The 22,562-nt window shown below is 36.8% G+C and overlaps 1 protein-coding gene across 5 annotated transcripts in view; it reads left to right on the top strand.

Annotated features, from left to right (window-relative positions):
* The window catches only part of Pcdh15 (protocadherin related 15), a 595,973-nt gene that overhangs the window by 497,760 nt on the left and 75,651 nt on the right, over positions 1–22,562 (top strand). The gene's annotated exons all lie outside the window — the stretch shown is intronic.

Here is a 22,562-nt window from a genome sequence, read left to right as displayed (position 1 = left end):
TTTGTAGTTTTTAAATAATTTTATGTGTACTGGGGTTTCCCTGCATGTATGCATGTGACAACACATGCTTGGAGGCCCAAGAAGGTGTCAAATTCTCTGGAACAGGAGCTATGAGTGGTTGTGAGCCTCGAGGTGGGAACAGGGAACTGGAACCGGATCCTCTACAAGAGCAGCAAGTACTCCAAATCACTGAGCCATCTCTCCTGTCCCTTCATTCAGGTTGTAAAGTCCTGAAGCTGGGGCCAATAAGGTGGATTTTCAGGAAAGGGCAATTTCTGTCCCTCCTCGGTCCCCATGGTTGAGGAAGTGATTCCTTTAAGTTGTCCTCTGACTCCCGCTTACCTGTGATGAACCCACAGCACAACGCGAGCGCGCGCGCACACACACACACACACAATGAATTAAATGGATGTAATTTTAAAACCCTGTAAATGCAAGCATTTACACTTTTAGAGAAAGGTAGAAAATACCATAGACTGTAATCTTCTCTGGCTAATCAAACAGATAAAGTGTTATAAAAGAGAAGCATTATATACCTTGTTGGCTAAAAAAAGATAATATGATCTAAAGGAAAGGTATTATGTAACTTGTAAACATAGCACATGGGAAAAGCTAATTGAATTGTAACTATCACTTTTCTTTGAAACACATAGCTTTAAAAGGAATATTTAACGGCAGGCTCAGGGTGTAGGATCTTGTATTTCAAAATGACTATAATTTTCAGAATAGAAAGATAGTAAGCTCTCTATATAAGCATAATACAAGTAATTCCCTTCACTATAGTGTAAATGTAAAATGGAAGGCAGTGAAAGTTTATCCAGTGCCCAGGTATATGCTTGGCTGTGCTCTGGTGGGTATGTAGTGATGAGACCAGCTAAGAAATGCTCATGAATTACCTCACAGAAATGCATGAAGCCTAAAAGGCAAAGGCACATGTACATTGACCACTGCCTGCTTATTTGAATATTGCTATTAACATTTCGTGACCAACCTTTGTCTTCTCTTCGAAGTGAAGACACATGCATTTCCAACATCGTCCCATTTATTAATAACTGTTAATGGCCTGTAATCAATCCCTAGTCCATTAACTATGCAAATAAGTAGAGCATTATGTAAATTGAGGTTAATTAATTAATTGTCTAAAGGTTTTACTTTGCTACAAAATTAGCTACCCTAAGGATTTTAACTCTATTGTACAATATATTCATAAAAATAAGAATCTAATTCACTGAGGTTGTACTTTATTGTGACTTCCTTATCAAGTGATTGTTCATAAAATAATTTTCAAAGTGAATTTTATAACTGTTCTACAAATGGATTTAACATGTGAATGAGAATTAAAACAGGCGATTATAGAGTTGATTTCATAGATTCAGTATTAGAGTTTAAGACAGGATGGACCAGGGGTTTTTAGTGTTAGGATTAAAGTTGGGCATATTTACTGGGAACTGGAGAGATGACTTAGCGGTTAAGAGAACTGCCTGCTCTTCCAAAGGTCCTGAGTTCAATTCCCAGCAACCACATGGTGACTCACAACCATCTGTAATAAGATCTGGTGTCTTCTTGAGAAAGAGACCTGGTTAGTCGTCCTCATCAAATTAGACTATGAAACCGAATATGGACAAGCTCAACAGAACCACCATATATGGATTGCTCAGCCTTGCTAGGGCATAAATTTCATTTTTTCATATTTCAATATCTAACTCTTACCTGACCATCACAGAGAAATATTAACATCTCTTCTACAATTCCAGCAACCTACCATCATGTTTTTCTAAATCTCATCAGAAACATCCTATCCATCTCCATGTAATCTCTTAAAGATAATGCCAACACAAAGAGAATGGAAAGGTAGATAGATGATAGATGATAGAAAGATTGATCAATCAAGAGAGAGAGAGAGAGAGAGATTACTTTAAACAGAGAACTTCTAACAGGCAACTTCTGGTAACATCCCTAAATGGGGGGAAGGGGGAGAGGAAGTTTGGCTTTAAATAAAATTTAAAGCATTAATTTATACATTAAAGTAAATATTTTAATTCATTTAAAAACACACTTCCTAAAAACAATTATATTCTCCATTTTATTAATATGTATTAATTACATAATATGAGACTCAATAAAAAACCATGTTCAGTGAAAACCTATGCTGAGGTTAGTTTTTTTAGCTCCTCCATTTGAGAAAGGCTGTGAGTGGATTGTTTCACTATTTTTCCCCATGTCCATGTACTTTACTGCAGATAACAAAGCCCCGTTCTTGTTTGGGGTGAGTCGTGTTGCATTGCATGTGTCCGCAACAGTATTTCCTATGCATCCACTGGCGGACAGCGGACATCTAGATAGATTTCATAGCTTAACTCTTGTGATCATGGCTGTGTTTCGGGTCTTCTCTCTGGCTGCTGGATTTATTTCCTGTACTTTTTACCTAGAAGTACAATGGATAAGGGGTTTTTATGGCTCATCTAATTTTAATTTGATGAAGACATTCGTACTGTTCTTCAAAATGATTGTGCAACTTTAGTATCAATGTAGGAGAATTTGTATTCTTCTTTTTTTAAACGTGTTTTTCAACAAGAGGGTTTGTTTTCCGTGTCCCTGCAGGCATTTATTATGTTTAGCTTTTGTTAATTAGTTAACTGCTGGCTAGTCTCAGGTGGCATCTGTTGTTTGGGTTTCATTTCCCTGATAGATGAGGTATTGATAATTATCCATATATTTTACTTGTCATTTACATTTTTCCTTTGAGAAATATCTGTCGATGCCATTTAATCACTTTTTGGGTTGTTCTTATTGTTAAGATTTTTTTAACTTTCTAATATAATATATTCAGATAATATATTATCAGATATGTTGGAAAATATATTCTCTAGACCTCCCTTACACCTTCAGTACATTCTGACCGTATCGGCACATCCTTGCTCAATCATCCTCACATTCAACACTATTTTTGATCAAATAACTTTGAACTTAAGAGCATTGGTATTTCTAATAGACTGTCTGTCTTGAACACCGGCACCTCTTTAGTTTCTGCGCATGTGCTGTGTCTCTCCACACCAACCCAACTGCTCCTGAGTTCACAGAGTAAACTATCCTGTGTCTCAAAGCAGCGCTACAGAGCTGGTAACCACAAGACCCTGCACAGCAGAGTATGACCGTATTCCTGCCACAGCGATACCCACATGCTTCATTTTTATGTAGTGTAGAAGAAGCAACTTGAAACTTTACGACTGAGGTGGATTTATGTAATTCCATAACTAAAGTGGCAAGTTTTGCTTTATTGTAAAATTATAATTATCTTTAAATGTCGGAGAGAAAACCGAATTTTTTCGCAAGCGCGCCGTCATATTTTTGATTCCGTTAACTAGGCCTTCAATCAGGAACAAATGACAGAGCAATTAAGATAAGCATAAACTGGCGATAAAACAGACTCAAATGCTATTGATTTCATTTTATGGTTTCGCTTTAGGGTACGAGCTTGTAATACATTTCATTTTCTCGGCTTTTTCCAGTTTCAGACAGAAGGTCTGTGACAGATAATGCTAATGACTGTTTGTTATTGACTGACTTACAAAAACATGCTTCACGCAGCTCAAGCAACAAAACTGAAGCAAGCTACATGGTAGAGTCTTCACCATAAACATTCTAGGTACGGTCAATGCTTTACGTTCATGTGGCTGTGTTTCTGGAAATCCTACAAATAATTCATTTATTTCAAATATGGAGACCAGTTTAAAATAATGCCTTGTTATGTGTAGCACTTTTTATCTCAAACGGTTTGGGCATCTTCTTAACCAGGAGTGGTGGTTAAAAATCTAAGCACCAGCATTCAGCAGGCAGAAGCAGGAGGGTAATGAGCTTAAGGATAATGAGATAACCTGAGCTATATAGGTAGGTAAAGGATAGCCCAAACTGCTTGAAAAGATCATGTTTAAAAAATTATTGATATTTTGCTCAGTGGTAGATGCCTAGCATACATAAACCCACGGATCTGATTCCTAGGATCAATAAATAACTAATAAAACGTATTTAAGAGATTAGGAATACATAAAATAGTTTGGTTCCCAGCACCCGCTTTTGGTGGCTCACACCAGCTGTCTATAACTTCAGTTCCAAGGGATTCAGTGGTGTTTCTGACCTCCAAAGGTACCTACACTCTGCATAAAATAGTCTCCTTGCTTATTTTTGAGAACTGACCACAAGTGAAAAGACAAAAGATGTAATTTTCTTCCCTCTCAAGTTTCCTCTAATGATTGCAATTGACAATTGTATGTGTTGTTACTCTGAGCCTTGTTCATACACTAAAATATTTTTCCCCTGAACTATGTTACCAGTGCCATCATCTGAGCTTCTGCTAAGCTTTTTAGTCCAAATTTAAATTAAGAATCAAGTCAAGATCTTTTATTGAATTAAAAAGTTTTTAAAGCTTATATTCCATTTCAGAAAATAGAAAGCACAAATGCTCTATTAATAATAAGAGTCCTAAACGATACAATGGGTCCCTATGCTTCTGCAATCAGAAAGACACTTGCTCCATGGAGAGGAAGTAACTCAATTTAATGCACACAAAACTATTCATGCAACTGAAGTTCATTAAATAATGCATAGAACTAAAACATCATTTCTGAAAATGGAAAATTGAAGCAACTGTTTAGGCAATATAAAATACAGGATAAATCATCATTATTTTCTTCTAGACGACATGAACCCCTTACTGTTTATGAGTAAGAGTCAGCTGTATTTAGTCTACAGATATTTAATTTTGATCAGGGTTTGGATGTAACTCAGAGGAAGAGTGCTTGCCTAGCCTACACAAAGGCCATCTATAGTCCCTAGTATCAGAGAAAGGAAACTCGGGTCTGAAGCATAAAACGAGGGTTATGGAGAGGAAAGCTAAATAAGCCTTTTGGCTTCATGGGCTTTTGGATGCTCAATAGTGCCTGTAACTGAATGGAAAACCTTGACATGTCTGTCCTTCCTTTCTTGCCTAAACCTCTGGGTCAATTCCTTCCAGGCCTATGTGCAGACATGCTGACTCTCCCTTGGGGCAGAACTAGTGCTCTCCTAGTCTCGCAGCAGCTATAACAACTTAAGCATCTGAAGTCATTCAGACAAGATGATACTTGCCCATTAACCTATGCCAGCAAATCAATAAAAGCTGCCTCTTCTTTACCCAGAGAGCAGCCTGGCCTCTTTGTCAGGATGGCTAGTCTGCACTGACTGTAGAAGGCCCAGCACAGTCAGGCCTGTGTTTTCCCTGTGTTTTCTGAGCATGTGACTCAGTCTTATTTCTATTGCTTCAGTGACAAAAGGCCTCAAGTCCCCAATAGTATGGCTGACATTTGATAATTTCCAGAAGATTTAGTATACCTGTTAGGTAGGTTTTCATTTATTTTACTCCTTACAGCCCGTGAGTAGTGGATGTTTTTTTCTACTGAGTGAAATACTTTATTTTGATCAGATTTTAAAAGCAGCTGAACCTGCTGGTTCTTGATTGTTGGGGGGGAGGGGAATCTCATTAAGTAGACAAAGATAAATTTCAGCATTGTTGCCCGAGATTTAGAGCATCAACCGTTGAGTCCAGCACACCTAATAGGCTAAGCTCAAAAGTAATTTGAGGTGAGCAATCGTGAAAAAGCACAGAGGCATTTTCATCAGTGTGGCTGTGCTGAGAAGATGACCCAATAAGTGTGTCAGTGGTCAGCTCCATCCTGAGAGGACTGGCGTGAGCCTTAGGTTTGACTGTAAGGAGAATCGGGGCAGGGGCAAGAAGCATGCACAGTTAACCAGTGCTGGACAAGGTGTGCCTCCCCAGTCATCCTCTCAGCTACAGAGTTGTTTGAGAGGGGAAATCTGGTTCCCCTAAGATGACTCCACCTGTGTAGCATGAATAATAAAAACCCAGAGACAGATATTGGGGTTCAAGCTGAAAGATCAGAGAAGCAAAGCAGCTTCATTAGAGAGCTCTTACCTCTACGAAATCTTCAGACTGAAAAAGAGAGTGAGTACCTTTCTCATCCTGCCTTATATTCCTCTCTAGTGCTGGGATTAATAGTAGGCACCACCACCACCCAGCCTCTATGGCTAACTAGTGTGGCTGCTGGGGATAAAGTTGTATGCCACCACTGCCTGGCCTGTATGGCTGACTAGCATGGCTAACTTTGCATTCTGAGCTTCAGGCGAGCTTTATATATTAAAATACAAATAAAATATCATGATACACCTGCTTCACAGTTTAGCCTCAGCAACAGAAATAATTGCCCTCGCTTTGGAGGTACTCTGCCCAGCGAAGCGCATCTAATCCTGGAAACAGGGCGACTGCAGCCAAGGATGATGCTTATCTGTGTGCCTCTGGGCTTTGTGAGTGTGAGATAGGTCAGGATATCTGAGTCTTTACCCCGTCTGTGCAGCGTCATGAGGAGTATGGCCCAATGTAGAGACATACATGAAGGCAGAAACACCAGGCATCAAACCCGCTGCTAGTAACCTTATAGAATAAGTGGGAGATTGATGCTTTATAGAGAAAGAACGCTTTTAAAGACTGGAGATAGAACCCAGGGCTGTGCTCATACTAGGAAGATGTTCTCTATCTGAGCGTTAGTCCCTGATCACAATCGTAGTTTCTAGAGCTGAAGAGATGGCTCAGTAGTTGCGAGCTCTCGCTGCCCTTTCTGAGGACTCTCGTTCAGTTCCCAGCACCTGCTTCTGGTGGCTCACACCTGTCTAGAACTTCAGCTCCAAGGGATTCGGAGGTGTTTCTGACCTCCAAAGGTACCTGCACTCTGTATACACACACACACACACATACCTAATTAAAATAAACCTTTTTTTTAAGTTGTTTTTAAGTACTTATGATTGCTAGGTGCTCCAAAGTTAGGGGTTGACTTGACTGGGGTGACAAGGAGTGAAGAACTGGTAGACAGACATACAGAAAAGCTGTGCTCAGGTGATCCATGCCCTCTGCTGGAGACGCACAGGCATAAGTTCAGAAACCCAGCATCTTCATAATGCACAGTAGGAAGGAGAAAGAGGCAGGTGGCTGGTGTCTGTAGCCGGTCTCTGGAGAGAGCTGTCTCGGGCTGCCATCATCCAGGAGGAGGTCACTGCAGTTGATAATTTTCTATACATTGTCGATATCGATGATTAGACCAAGAGAAGGCTTTACCTTTCGTTTGAGCCTGGCCTGAGAAAAGCCTTGACGCAGTGGGACCCGTGGCATGGCTGTGTGTGTGTCAATAAAACACACGCACTCAAGACTTGATGTACTCCCCACTCATTGTGTTTATATAGAGAAAAGAAGTACCGTAGAAGTGTCATGTGCAAGAAGTGTGAGCGGGAATGACCCTTTAAGCGAGTCTTGGTCTCAACTGAAGTGCGATCCCCATTCTGCAAAACATCTACACGGCTGCTTTTCTCGGTCCTATATTCATTACTTCTATTTACTCTCGAGAAATAAATATAGCTGAGAGTGGTGCTCCACACCCGTAATCCTATCTCTTGGGGATGGATACAGAGGCAGGAGCATCAGTCGTTGTGGATGCCGTCTTCAGCTAGAGTAAACCAATTCTAGCCTGGACAAAAGCCGGGCTCAAGACAACCAAAGTCAAAAGCAGATTAAAAATGACTTCCAAGAATAAGGGCATCTTAATTTCTTTGCTTGCACCCTTCTCCTTTTAAAATGAACTTTCATTTCTTCGATCCGCATCAACCCCTGATTACTAGCCTTAGTTTCAAAGTGCCCCAGTTTTGAAACTTTTAATGATAAGTGGTCCCTGTCAAGTGGGAACAGATACATCTGGCCTTGATTTCTTCATAAGGAGAAGGATGTGACATTATTCCGTTTTGCAGTGCCCCAGTTTCTATCACCAGGACACAGTGATATGTGGAGAATCTCACAGAAGATGAATTTGGAGCTTGATCCTGTGGGTCGATGAAGCAGGGACAGCACTGTAGAGTGGAGGATATTATTTCAGCGGCCATTGTGATCGCACCTTTGCCATCACATTGCATAATTTTTGGAGTAAACGTGATGTAATTCTCTGTACAATTGTTTTCTGTGAACAAAGCACTTTCCTGTTGTCAATTGCTCTAATTCAATCTCACATTTTGCTTTTTTTTTTATCCTGGAAATTTCGCCCCAGTTCTCACTCATGGTGGTTGTATATTTTCCAGAAGTCACACCCTCTAGCCCCTTAACCTTACCTTTGACATTCATTATGTATGTAAAGACCATGCTATACTTATTCACATATTATTGCCAATTATTTGAGAAAATTTTGTACAATTTCTGCATGAAATAGTTTCTGCTAAGTGAATTATGGTTTGTCTAGAATTTAGAAACTTTCTAAAATTAAACATAAAATATGGCACTAGATACGAAAGTAGCTGATACAACCTAGTATAGTCCAAGGTAAAATTGATGAACACATGCATAACAAGTTATAGAAATGATATCCTTTTGACCTTGAGATGAGATCTCTATTATCTTAGACTACACCTCGGGGACTGGTAAAGGATTTCTAGCCTGTCCTTGTTATTCTTGTTCTTTGAATAATATTTATGTAAGCCTTTTCAATTCTATTAAGCATCTAGGTAACTGTGTTTTTCTGTTTCCATATTGACCATGTTCATTTAAACTTAAGGAATTAAAGCTAGGTGTAGAGGTACATACCTGCAACCCCAGTGTATAGGAGGTAGAAGTTGTAGGATAAGAATCTCAAGGTCATTCTAGACTACACTGCCAGCTTGATGCCTGTCTGGGCTATGTGAGACCCTGCCACAGAAACAACTTCTCTTTTATTTAAAACTACTTCAAGGATAGTTGCCTCAATTCCTTTGTTTGATCCATTCTCTATTTTTAAAATGTCCTTCCTTTGTACTTAATGCAAGTTGTGTAAAATGGAGATAATTTATAGAGTAGGGAATGTGACTCAGCTGGGAAGAACTTGCATAGCACAGGAAAGAATCTGGATTCAATCCTTAGGATGGACCACCCAAAGACAGAAAAGAGAACTTATTCAAGATGCAAATATCTTGACTGTATTAACTATTTCATTATGTAGGAAATGCATACATATTATATATTGTTCACAACAATAATGTCTTAAATTGTATGAATGGGACACATCAAAAGACATATAACAACTTAAATCAGAGGATATTTTAGTAGTCTTTATATGAACAAACATACATACATACACACACATACACCTCCCAAGTAGAGTAACTCTTTTAAAGTTATTTTGTCCCTTAAAACAATTATGATTCTTTTAATCTAAGGGTATATGGCTAACATGATTTTGTTTCTGTCACATGGTACCAGGAGCCTTATTTCCTTGCCATTGGAATCAAAGTGAAGGGCTGAATTGATAAGGCCACTTTGATTGCTCACTCAACACAGCATTTTTCTCTATACGAGAAAAGGGCAGGTGGCCCGAAAACAGACCCTTGTCCTCAGATGATTGTATTCAGTAAGACATCATTGTGAGGAATACAGCAGTAATGTTGCAGTGTAGGTGGAGGCTATTCATTCGTTTCCTGTTGGTCCAGACCTAAAATAATCATACAGAAATTGCTTAAGTACAGCACTGCTCGGCCCCTTAGCTTAGGTTTCTTATTAACTAACTCTTATATCTTAAATTAACCCATTTTTATTATTCTATGAATTGCCACAAGGTTATGACTTACTGGGTAAAGTTCCAGTGTCTGTCTCCATCAGCAGCTAAATGGAGTCTCTCTGACTCCACCTTTTTTCCTCCTCTATCTCTGCTTGGAATTCCTGCCTTGCTCTATTCTGCACTTCCATAGGCTCAAAGCAGATTCTTTATTAACCAATGCTAATAAAACATATTCACAACATACAGAGGGGAATTTTACATCACCTCCCCTTTTCTGTCTAAATAAAAAGGAAGGTTTTAACTTTAACATAATAAAATTACCTATAACAAAGCAGTTATCAAACAAGAATTATAGTTAAAATATTTATATATACTTTATCTTTTATCACAACTAATGAAAGCTATAATTATAACTATCTATTTTTTAACATTATCAAAGACCTCAGAAAGATATAATATTACCTAAGTTAACAGGAAGTACATTGTAAGCAACTTTTAAAACTCTAGAATTGATGGACATTTCACTGCCTGGACAGTCACCCAAAGTTCTTTTGTAATACTGGAGCATATATCTTCAGCCTACAGGCCCATAGCATCTGGCAGACTTTTCCATGAAGCAGGAAATTTGAAAGACTGTTTCACATCTATTGGCAGTTTGTCAGTCACTTTCTTTTGTGTCCTGCAGTATGTCTGGCAGACTCTTTCATGAAGGAGGAACCCAGATGGACTATCTCACATTTAAGTTTAGCAGTCACTTTTCTGTGGGTCCTGCATGTCCAGTTTATGCAGCTTAACATCAAGCAATCGAGGCTAGGGCAGTTTCTTGCCCAAATGGCTAACAAAATCCATAAGGAACCTCTTTGATGCCCATCATCCTCTTGAAGTAGATGGGTACTGCCAGAAGCAAATGAGTTTCATTGTCATGAAAAACCTTAAGTTTTTAAAACATTTAAATGACATATTCTGTAAGTCTTTGAAAGGTTTGAAGACTACCTATTATCTGAAATATATCTCTAATTAATCTGACTACAAGTTTGACTATTATAGATGACTATTAACCTATATTTCTTAATTACACATTACATTCATTTTTAAATGAGCTGTGCAAACACAATACTTTAATCAAGAGCAGAAATATACATATAACAAAATTGACCTTAAATTTGTATCACTATATCAAGATCCATACCAATGCAAAGTATATATCTCTATATCATTTCACACTTTAAATGAAAATGAACATTTATAAACAATATTTGGAAATTTGGACATAGTCCTCTCCAAACTGCTTCCTACTTTTTGTTGGGCAAAGTATTTTGGGGGCCCATAGAGAACTTTCAGGGGGTCTTGTTCCATCAAGCCACACTAGGCTAGAAGGAATCTACAGGTCCTCAACCTCTGTAGAAAAAACAGAACCTCTTTTCCAAAGCAACATATTCTTAGACCCAAATTTTGAAGTCAAGATACCTTTAATATATATATGCTTTCCTTTACAAGTTGCTGTGGTCGTGGTGTTTCTTCCTAGCAACAGAACACTGATTAAGACATTTTGGATAATAACAAGAAATGGAACATTGCAGAATTAAACCTTCTATTAAGCAAGTTAATCACCTTGAAAACATCTGTAATAGAAAAGTGTAGTAGGCCTTTTCCTCACCCTAGATCTACATGTACTCATCCAGGGCAAATAGCACCATTTGCTGAAGATGGTGACTTTTTTTTCAGTGAATAGTTCTAGCTTCTTAATCAAAAATCCATTGTCCATGACTGTGTAGATTCATGTCCAGGACTTCAATTAGATTCTGTTGATCAACATACCTGCCTTTGTGAAAACACCATGATGTTTTTTGTTTGTTTGTTTGTTTGTTTTTTGCTACAGCTCTAGCAGTACTAGGAGGTGTAGCCTTGCTGGCATAGGTATGATCTTGTTGGAGGAAGTGTGTTACTGTAGGAGTAGGCTTTGAGGTCTCCTATGCTCAAGCTACTCCCAGTGAGACAGACCACTTACTGTTGCCTATTATATATAGAACTATCAGCTACCTCCCCAGCACCATGTCTGCCTGCATGCCAACATCTGCCACCATGATGGTAATGGACTAAACCTCTGAAACTCTCAGCTGCCACCTGAATTAAAATGTTTTCCTTTATAAGAGTTGCCATGGTCATGGTATCTTTTCACAGCAATAGAAAGTCTAACTAAGACACATATGTCCCTTCAAGACCAGTGAAGGACATTGTTGGAATTTTAATAGGCCTTACATTGAATCAGTAGATTGTTTCTGGTAGGTTGGCCATTTTACTGTATTAATTCTACCATCCCATGAGCCTGAGAGGTCTTTCCATCTTCTGATAGCTTCTTCAATGACCTATTTTTCATTCAGTAGTTAAGTTGTTCCATTTCAGAGAATTTGTAAACTTCTGTTAGTTCTGTTGTTGATGATACTCAGTTTTAAACTGTGGTGGTCAGATAGAGTACAGCTTGTTGTTTCAATTTTCTTGTACCTGGTGAGATTTTCTTTGTATGAAATATGTGGTCAATTTTAGAGAAAGTTCCATGAGGTACTGAGAAGATGTTATATTCTTTTGTATTTGAGTATAAAGTTCTGTTAGGTCATTTGAGGTATCATATCAGTTAGTACCAGCATTTCTCTGTTTAGTTTTTGTCTGAATTACTATGTCTATTGGTAAGAGTGGAGTATTGAAGTCATACACTATCACTGTGTGAAGGTCAATATGTGATTTAAGCTGTAACAGTGTTTCTGAAAATTTTATGACTCAGAAACAATAAACATAAATTTAGTTTGTCATTCTTTTTAATCATTATTTAGAATGCAAGTCTAACAATCAATTCTTCAAAATCTAATTCATTCCTTTATTCCCAGGACTTTTGATAAGTTCCATTAATCAATCTTGTTCCTTTTATCACCTCTTCTGGAAACGTGTAGAGAATTAAATCCCTAGATAATACCTTTAAAAAAATAATTACAGACAAGAAGTTCAAAGGAAATTATTATTCTGAATGCTTTCACTTTCACTTTGGAAAGTCTTTTTGCTAGTTATTTACATACAGCACGTATTTTCCATCTTGACTATTTGACATACAGAGCTGTTTGCCTGCTTTAGTAAAACATACAAGGACAGCAAGAATACTAGGCAGGTCAGTGGCTCAGCTTTGCTCATACACTGTTTCCATAGAAGACATTCCAAGACATTAGCAAGGAGGCTAAATATAGCCATAAAGCAAACAAGGAGGAAATGTTACTTTAAAAATCTACATTAGCAAAGATTACACATCTCACAAAGTTTAACAGTAGAAATGCTCACAGTCAAATTTGCCTTAGCAGAACAGAAAAGGTATATGGATACAATATTTGTGCAATTGTCTCACATCCCTGTCTTTGGTATTAGATAGGCCTGGAATTCATATCAAGTTTCAGTATTTATTATATTTTCTAAAGTTTAGAAATCTTAGCCCTCTTTAGGGGTAAAATGCATTTATCTCATTGGATGTTTGAAATTTTTAAGCATGATATTTTTATTATTTTGAACTATTTCTGGAAAGGATACCTGGTTAGAAGTGATGGAAGCCATGTTTGACTGACTCGTGAGAATTTATTAGAAGAATCCTTTAAGGCTTTCACAATCAAAGTTCAAGTAAAACAGGATCTAAGGAAAGATAAATACTTGAGAAACAAACAATATTAGAAACTAATATTGTTTTTGCAACTATGCCACCAAGACAGCTGGGACACTAACTTTCTAGCCTTTGGAAGTATCTGTTGGGGACAAAACCTGGTTGGCTTGAGTTGGTGTGTCCTCTTGACCATGGGAGATGTGGATCCTCATAGTTCATGAGATGTCGAGGTAATCTATGAGGTATGGGAGGTGATGATAAAAGTCTATGATAAAAATGAAAGATGAAAGGAGACTACTAATCAAGAAAGACAAAAAAAATTATTTCACCTTTTCAAAAATAAATTAGAACACCGATATTTTTTTAGGTAATGTTTGGGTGAGCAGTGTGGAGCTCCATGAGAAGGAATAGGATATTCTTTGAAGGTTCTATCACTATGATTTTATTTTTCATTTTTACTGACTTGTGCTCAAAATTATTAGTAGGTGAATAGCTGAACAAATTTATGAAGTTGTGTTGCTTCAAACATGCTTTTTTTTTCTAGTAAGTAGTTTAGGAGTGGATGGAAGCAATGCTTAGAGTTAATGACCTACTGCAAGAACTGTGAAATGCTAACAGGTATTCATTATGTACTTTCCAAAGGCTAAATTTAGCACACTCATTACACTAAATAGTTGCAAGTACATTGCTCCCTCTTAAGTTGCTTCCAACTTTTCTGTAAAATTTAATTATTTAATATGTTGTGCACCAGTGATTAATGAACTAAGTGAAAATAAACAGATTAAAGAATAATTAGATGGTATTTTGCATGATCATTGTTCTGCTCCGTGGTTCCTTCTTGGTTAAATCTTCACAAGTAAATCATATACAAGTTGGAAATATCTTCTTATAAACAGGTGAACCAAAAAAAATCACAAAGTCATATTTTTATTTCCTAGGGGAAAATGTAGGTTTTTATCCTTGGTTTATTTGTGTAGAATAAGTAAATATTCATACGGTGTCTCCTCTTTGCTTAGCACATTGTAGAACATACATGTAATGGGAATGGTCAAGCACACTGCAGGATTTGTGTGTGAGAGAGAATATTATGTTTTATAATTTGGGGATTCTCTTTCCTTTTATTCATTAAATTGATTTAGTTTAGTTAGAAAAGCAGTGTCTTTTATTATATAAAATTATAAACTGTGTATAAAAAGGAATTTAATTTACATTTCCACATTTTTGTTCTTTTAAGCCTTGATATACTTTCTCCGAAACGATTTTGCTGTAGCTACAGGCACACAAACACAATTTTCATTGTGTGTGCTCTTCTTAAAATCTGGGACTGTTTCTTTATATTTATTATTATAATGTACAAAATAATTTATGCCATTAGGTACTTTTCAGAAACACCATTTCAGTCACTTAACAACCTTCATCATCTGCCTTATAGATGTATCATAATTTAGTCTCCCTGTCCCATGTTAGTGACACTCTGATTTCTTGTACAAGTATAGTTGGCAGCAGAATTCAGTACATGGGATGTGGAGTCTCACTGTTCGTTCATTCTGTTTTTAAATGATTTCCTGTTGATTGAAGTGAGGTCAAATGTGACTTCATAGAGACACACACCCAAGACCATGTTCATTTCAACCAGTTCATCCATCCTCCAAAGCAGTTTTAAAGTAAACTTCAGCTCCTGAATCCCATTTTATTATTCTGTTCTCAGCCTCAAATGTACTTATTAAAACTTAGAAAGCTTTGCAAGTGCCCCAGTGATGTAATATGTCTTACATTTTCAAATACGGAAGAATAATAAAATGTCTGGTACCTAGACGCATAAAAGTACATTTTAAAAAAAATCTATTAACATAAAATTCTCTGTGCCGTTTTTTTTTTCTGAATTACAATATTTGAAGAGTTTTAAATATTCTCTTAAATTTTTAAATGATTTAAATGAGGTCATAATTGAATTATTCTGTGTATGTTATCAGATGTTTGGGTCTAAGTCCTGTTTCTGGCTCTCCTAGTTGTATCATTTCCAGCATGTTGTTTAATTTCTTCAAGCCCCATTATCTCCATTGATAAAACAAAGGCAACCAATGATCCTTAAGATTTTATTACAGAATTAAATGGAAATAGCACTTGGAAAGCATTTAACCCCCAGAGTTCCCAAGGTTAGTATAACCATTACTAAGAGTCACTGTCCCTGGTCATGTTTGTGCATGAATAAAAGGTACAAAATAGAAGCATTTGTATTGGAAAATAATTTTACTTTCACTAACTTTGTTACTTGGGAACTCCCTAAAAACCTTTCTACTTTGTAAACATGTCTCCTGGAATTTACATACAAAATTTAAAGCCATTGTAGACAGAATGGTGATCTCCATATCCAAGAGATCACTATGTCCAAATCTCTGGGCTTTATGAAGTTTTGACCTTCAGAGACTTCTCGGATTTGGTGAGTGAGAGACACAGAGCCAGCTCTGCGACTTCAGGGAGTTAACACAAGTACAAATGTCTTGGTGTGAGAAAGAAACAAGATGATCTGTGTTGGCAAAACAACACTAGGAAGTCTCCCACTGTTCTAAACAACACTAGGAAGTCTCCAACTATTCTAAATTGAAAGAAAGAAAAGCATTGGGAAGTGACGAGCACACACAGCTTCTGAAAGCTGGCCAAGTAAGACCCTGGCAGACTAATTTTAAAAGAATTGTGATCTTTGCATAACAGGTGTCTAATGAAAGACAGAATCCTACCTGGGGCTTCCCAAATGGGATTCGTGCTGTCTGCATCTCAATAAGCCTAGAGAAAAACTTTGGACTGACAGACTGTAAAATAAAATCTTTTGTTACTTAAAGTCATAAGCTAATGTTTTAATACACCAATTTTATGGTAATTTGCTATAAAATTATTAGAAATGTATATATTATATAAATAATGGATGGATAGATAGCTATATGATAGAGTGATAGTTGATATATAAACAGGTTGATAACAGGGATAGACATAGATCATAGATGATAAAGGATACACATATTAGATTATAAATATATAAGATTAGATAGATAGGTATATTAATAATAGATTATAGAAAAAGATAACCATTAATATAGGAGACTCTTAATGCAGTGAAATATTTATAATTTTCCAAAGAAGAGAATATGTTAATATGAACACAAATCCAGACTTTAATTAATATCTAGACTATTACTCATTTAACTATGCCCTCAATATCATAGTAATAAACTCATCAGAGTTTTCATTTTCTCTGAAGACCTAGTTAAAATACAGCACAATATATTCTAGTAATCTGAATGTCTGTGTCTGAGGCAAGCAGTTGTATGCATTTCTTTCCAATTCAGCTATTAACCTTTCAGTCAAACACATACGTAAAATGCATGTTTTAGATACAAGTAATTAAAATCATGCAAAGGTTAATTAAATCAACATCAGAGCTAAATTAGAAAACTATTAAAAATAAACTTTGAAATACTCAATCTTTCTTGCTGTCTAGCTACAGAAAACAAATACCACAGAAGACACAGCAGAGTATAAAATCACAGAGAGAAGCTGAGAACTAGGAACCAGTGGCTTTCTCATCTCATTCCACCTAGCAGTTTATTTCCAAATACTCTGTAGGAGCAGTCTGTGCAATCTAACCTTAGCCACTTTTCCAGCTCAACTCACTGTGACTCTCATCCAGGGACACTGAAAAATACCAGGCCTTTCTATGATTTTTTTGATTTATTTTATCAACCCTTCTTTCATTTTATCTTATCTTTATTCAATGTGTGCTTGTAATTTATCATGGGTTTAAAAATCTGTTGTAAATAAATGATTCAACATGAGGAGGAAAGGGATTTTGTAAGCGTTCAAAAATTTTAAAGCAATTTGACTTAAATCAGAGTTACGTCCAAGAATTTTCCTTAAAATATTCAAACCCAGAGTTGGCTAGAAAAAAAAAAGTAACACAGTCCTCCAACCAATGTGTGTATGGCATGGAAATCAAGGCACCATGCATGCTGTGTGTCCACAAGCCAAAGCATCCAAATGAAGGCACCCTGGTGATTCCACACACAGGAGAACACTTTGATCTTTCACTACTGTGCCACATTCATTCTGCATTCCTCCGGTAGACACACTGCGTGCTCCTTGTGAATTCCTTATCAGTCTTCTTTCGAGGTAGATGGCGACCCCCTACCCTTCAGATACTGGGTGCACACATGACCCAAACTGGGTAAATAAGGTGCTCAGTCTCCAGTTAATGAATGTTTGGTTTTTGTCTAAGGAATAAAAAAAAAAAAAGGAAAGGGATCATAAGGAAAAAAAACAACAGAGTTTGCTCAATTATTTTGAGATGAGATAGAAGGAAAATATTGGGGCAGGGAAATAGATCTCACTCTAAGTCTGGTTGCATATCCCATTGTCTGAGAAGCCAAAACTGAATACAGTTGACAAAGCCAGTAAAGACTAGCTAGAAAAAAAAATGACTGTCCTAAGACTCTCAAGCAAGGATAAAAAAATTCACAAATAAATAATACTTCCTTAAAACCAGAACATCCATGATGTTTGGGTTTAGCTATATTAGGATTCTTCTCTCAGTCCTTAACCTGAACACACAATCCTATTTACAACAATGAAATTCTTTAAGAGTAACAAATCAATCCCTTGTGTTTTGTGTGTATTTTAGGCTTTTACTAATCATTGAAGCTGGTTAATTACATCTTTCAAGCAATGCAATTTCAAAAGGTTTAAAAACACACACATCGTGAAGTCATTTAAAAATCCCTCCTTCCTCTCTAACTAACCCACACTAAAATCTAATGTCCATCCTATTTCTTCCCTCAAGAAAGCACCAATGTTTCTCCTCGATAACAACTTCTAATTCTTTTCTCTGACACAGTCAAGGACCTGGGAAGATCTTCAAGACTGTTCCTCAGGTTTCAGAAACCAAATTGATCAGTCCCTCTAATGCACTGATGGCAATTTTCAGCAGTCTGTCAAAATTGAGCAACCCCTATAGCCAAGACTCTGCACTCCTTGCTTTCTTTAAATACCAAAGTTGTTGTTCTGATTTTATCCTGACCTAACAAACTACCATAAACCCTAATGGGCTGACTATTTATTCAGAACATAAGAGTGATTATTAAAAACCACACAGCAAAGTTAATATTAGAATATGTTGAAATCTCTTCCACCAAAGAGATCAGTCCATTAATTTTTAATTTAGCCCCAAGCAAGTTCTTAGGACATGGGCAGAAAGCATTCACATTCTTTGCCAAAATATCACAAGAATCTTTAGGTCAACTGCTAAGAATTTTTTCCTCACTGAAGCCTCATGAATTAGGCCTCCATGGTCCCACCTTGCTCTTAGAAATTTTGTCTTTGAAGTCTCTATGAGGAGGGCCCATTAAGCTCCACTAACAGTGGTCATCTGTTTCTCACGTCCACAGTTCAAAGGCCTCTATGGTCCTGCAAAAACAGCATGGTCAGACCCACCACAGCACTCTCTGACACTAACTTCTGTCTGAGCTACTTTCCTAAGTCTGTGGTAAACACTATGACCAAAGCCCAACTTACAGAAAGAAGGGTTTGTTTGAGATCACAGCCTCAGGAGTCCATCATCATCATGCTGAGGAATCATGGCAGCGGACAGACATAGCAATCGGAGCAGAAGCTGATGACTTACATTTTGAACTGCAAGCAGAAAGTAGAGTAAATTAGGAAAGGCACATGGCTTTGAAATCTCAAAGCCTCACCCTCAGTGACATTCTTCCTCTAGCAAAGCATTGACTTCTAAACATCCCCAAATAGTGCCACCAACTGAGGACCAGGTATTCAAAGATGTTAGCCTATGGGACATTCTCATTCAGTCTGATGCAAATAGTTATGATAACTATTTTCCTCAGGAAATAAATCAGTTGGAATAATGTCTTCAGGAAAAGAAATAGGGTAGTGGCCCTGGAGAAAGTACCAATAAATTAAGATATTATAGCACTAATAGGTGATCACAGTAGACTTGCCAACTGTAAGAACCTTATTGCGAAGGAATTCAAAGTATTCTAATAATGAAATGCAATAAAACTAGCTGAAAAGTTTGTTTATAGGGAATAAAATTGTTTAGAGTTCTAAACATTTAGAGGAACAATGCCTATTATGTATTATCAAAATTAGCAGGAAAAGGAAGAAGTGGACTTGCTTATTTTGCAGCAAAAGCATAAAGTTAATTTTATTCTAACTATAAATCACACAACTAGAAAAACACTCGTTTCACAGCTGTGCTTTAGCTGACTGTCATAAATAGTTTGGCACAAGGTTGTACGCATAAATTTCAAAGTTAATCGGCAAATAATATTAAATCACAAGTCATAAAGTAATTGTATGTCTTTTGTAAAATATACAAAATGATGGCATTTTTAAAATAAGTGTACCCTTAGACATTTAAATCTGAGCTATGATTGTTTTTGTTTGTGTGGCGATTACTTTGGAATCTTGTATATTTAATAATCTCTTTCAAATGAAATGACAGTTATTCAAAATCCCCCAAAAGTTCTGTGACACTGGAGTGGTGAGCACAGTGACTGTGAAAAGCCTAAAAAGTGTCAGGACTGGATGAATAAATGCGCACCTCTAAATGTTTCCAAAGTGAAGCATTTTCTCTCCTTAGTATCTTTGTCTTGGCAAACCACGTCAGTGATTTGGTAACAGAAAACGAACAAAGAGCTCTGATTATCAAACTTCCTGAAGTCTTCACAGCCAGGTGCCAAGGGATTCATCAACTAGTAAAGACAATTGTCTCTGTTAAGTTTATAGAAGACACATATTCGACTTGGTTGCAAAAACAGAAAATGTTCCAGCTTTTCGGAATTTAAATGAATGGAATTAGGACAATAAAATGCATGCCTTCTATTAATTTATGACTCTCCAATGATTCTTGGGATAGTAAACTTTTTAAAAAATTTTAAAAAACCTACTAAAACAAAAGGACAGCAAACAGAAACTCAGCAGCACAGTGTAGCTTTCTTCTGCAGCCTGGAGACCCTGAGTCCTAGGCATTGGAACCAAGTTATTTATACTCCTGGAGTTTTGTTTTGCTTTAATTTGATCCAACTGTGCTTTGGTTTTCCCTCTTGGAGTAAAAAATTATGTAACTTGTTTTTTTTTATTTTACAAAATCTCACATTTAAGATATTTTTGAATTTTAGAGAGCCATTGGAGTTTTTGAGGTACTAACAATTTTAGATAGAGACTTTGGATGTTTTAAAGAGACTGGACTTTTAAAATGATTGAATTTTTAAAGGCTTGAATTTAGGAAAGTTAAAATATCATCTTGAGGACTATCCGAAGGGTTATAGTTTAATGGTGTTCATTTATTATGTTTGTTTGTCAAGTTAACAAGGAGTAATAACATGCTGGTTGAGTTTTGTCAACTTTACACAAACGTAGACATGCCTGGAAAAGCAGACCCATAATGATCACATGCTCCATAACAGTGGCCTGCAAGCAGGTATATAGACCATTTTCTTAATTAATGATTGATGTGAGAGGTCCCAGCCTACTGAGCATGGTACCACCCCTAGGAAGGTGTTCATGAAGTATATAAGAAGCAGGCTGAGGAAACCACTCGAGGCAAGTCAGTAAGCAGGGATCCTTGATGAATCCTGCTTCCGTTCCTGTCTACAAGTTTGTCCTGCTTTAAGGTCCCACCCTGGCTTTCCACAGTGATGGGCAGCGATATGGAAGCATATTCCAATTAAATCATTTCCTCTCCAAATTACTTTGGTCATGGTGTTTTACCAAGACAAAGATGAACTCAATCTAAAGTGAGTTAATACAATAATCCTAAAATGTCACAATCTAAATTCTGTTCTTAAGTTAAAACTCATTAGTTTTTTCATTACCCTGAATTGAATTGATAATGTTGATGAATCTTTAAAACAGTATTTAATGATTAGTTTTATACCTTAAACTAGGGTATAAAGGTTAGGTACATCTACAACATCAGACCTATTTTAAGAAAGGAACACTATCATAGTTTGAAAAATAATGTCTTGAGAGACAGCTTGATGGTTAAAGAGTGCTTCTCCTCTGGTATACCACATACCTGTACACACACATGCAGGCAGACCAATGTGCACATAAATTATAATAAATAATTTTTAAGCCTTTGGGAAATTCCGCATGTAATTTTTATTTTCATTCCTGAATTATAACTATAATTTCTGGAGTGTTCTAGAGGATAAGTGGGTTTATGAGTGGAAATGGAACCAACGGCAACTGCTGTGTTCTAAATGTTGCTGTTTGCTGCTTCATGCTTTCATGCAACAGCTGTCTGGGAACTGAGCAGCTCACTTACCTTGACAGACAGACAGACAGATTAGCACACATGTGCACACACACGCACACACCAATGGAATTCAGTGGCTACCCGCAGTTGTAAATTATTATATTTTAGTCAGAAGCTGTAAGATAATCTGACAAAAATATATTTTATAAAGCATTAAAAAAAATATGGGACCTCCTGAAAATGAGAAGCTTTCTGTGAAGCAAAGGACATGGTCAACCAAACAAAACAGCAGCCTACAGAATGGGAAAAGATCTTCACCAACCCCATATCAAAAAGAGGGCTGATCTCCAAAATATACAAAGATCTCAAGAAATTGGTCATCAACAGAACAAATAATCCATTTTTTAAAAATGGAGTACAGACCTAAACAGAGAACTCTCAACAGAAGAATCTAAAATGGCTGAAACACACTTAAGGAAATGGCCAACATCCTTAACCATTAAAGAAATGCAAATCAAAACAAGTCTGAGATTTCATCTTACGCCAGTAAGTATTGCCAAGATAAAAAACACTGTTGATTAGGGAACCAATGTGAGCTAAGTACAATCTCTCTAAGACCATGATGCAGCCTAAAGTGCTGCCGCCCCATGCGTGTCGTGCTGAGAGCGCACAATGGAAAATCTCACTTCTGTCAGTAAAATTGAATAAACTGCTTTAGAGGAAATAGAAGTAGCAGCTTGTATTTTTCTATGTACACTTACTTTAAAGATTGCTGAAACTTGTTGTGTGGGTGTTTTAGTTATTTTGTATTATTTCCTGTGCATTTATAAATTTATACAAACGATGTTTATGAACCATGTGCATATTACCTTAAGTCAGTGCTTCTCAACCTCCTAATGCTGCAACCCTTTAATACAAATCCTCATGTTCTGGTGACCTGCAACCATAAAATTATTTTTATTGCTACTTCATGACTGTAATTAGCAACTGCTGTGGATTCTAATGTAAATATCTGTGTTTTCTGATTGTCATCTGGGGTCAGCAT

Source organism: Microtus pennsylvanicus, chromosome 7, assembly GCF_037038515.1.
Source record: "Microtus pennsylvanicus isolate mMicPen1 chromosome 7, mMicPen1.hap1, whole genome shotgun sequence".
Taxonomy (NCBI): domain Eukaryota; kingdom Metazoa; phylum Chordata; class Mammalia; order Rodentia; family Cricetidae; genus Microtus; species Microtus pennsylvanicus.
This window is presented reverse-complemented; position numbering and strand designations above follow the sequence as displayed.